The sequence below is a fragment of the Corvus brachyrhynchos genome, unplaced genomic scaffold (assembly GCF_000691975.1).
Source record: "Corvus brachyrhynchos isolate BGI_N302 unplaced genomic scaffold, ASM69197v1 scaffold68, whole genome shotgun sequence".
NCBI classification, from domain to species: Eukaryota; Metazoa; Chordata; class Aves; order Passeriformes; family Corvidae; genus Corvus; species Corvus brachyrhynchos.
This window is the reverse complement of record NW_008240039.1, coordinates 1,253,260-1,254,365: the sequence shown is the minus strand read 5'-3', so window position 1 is coordinate 1,254,365 and position 1,106 is coordinate 1,253,260.

Here is a 1,106-nt window from a genome sequence, read left to right as displayed (position 1 = left end):
CCCCCCGGCCCTGCAGCAGCGGGGCCTGACAGGACACTCCGAGAAATCCCAACGGGAGCCAAGGAGGAGAGGGAGAGGCACAGGGAGTGACAATGGAGACAGGAACAGCAGCCGGGTAACTCGGACCTGCTGTGGAGGAAAGGGAGAGCACAGAAGAAACCAAAGTCCAGAAAACACCACTTTAGGGTGGGGGGAAAGCCATTATTAACCCCTGGAACTCCCTGCTGTGGGGTGTTTAGACCAGGAGAACACAAGGACATTCACAGGGATGAGAACATGCAGGATTCTCGGGCAGGGAAAGCGTTTATGAGGAGTATGAGCTGTTCTGCTCAGGGCAGGGAGAATGGAATTGCCAAGAGGAAAATATTTCTCCCATGGGGTCTGTCTTGACAAAATTATCTGTCCTGTGGGCTTGGGGCTTTTCCCCGGTGGATCTGATGGATATAACCCTCGCTCCTGCCCACAGCAGCTGGGACAGCATTTCCCCACTGAATGGCAAGGGAAAAATGGCTAAAACAAAACCACGGTGGGGAGCACAGGCCCAGAGGCCAGGGAGCAGCCAGTTCCCTGGGGAACAGCCCAGGTCTGAGGGAACAGGCAGGGAAAGGAGCAGAGCCACACAGCAGGGCCCCATGCGCTCCCTGCAAAGCCTCCAGCACAGGCAGGGAGCAGGAAAAGCTCGGGATCTGCACAGGAAGTTACAGTGCCAATGGGATGCCCGACACCAGCAGAGCCTGCACGGGGAGCAGGCAGAGGCTCTGCCATCATTTCCAACATTTCCCCTCCCATCTTCCTGCTCCCTGCCCGGCTTCTCCCTCGCTGTCCCTGCACCTCCTCCTCTTGGGCAGGTGACAGCTCTGGCTGCTCATCCGCACCCACAGCTCCCTGCACAGCTCCAGGCATCCCAGGAGCAGCTCCTGGAGAGGGGCCACGGGGAGCAGCCCCGGCTCCAGACCTCGGGGCGAGTCCGTGTCCCAGCCGGAGCGAGCCCAGGAGTGGCGGCCCCAGAGCCGGCTGCAGCCCCCAGTTCCGAGCTCCCCGGAGCAGAGGGGCTCCTGCCCGTCCTCCTGCGCCTCCTTGGGAGGATAAAACCCCGCACGCCCCCC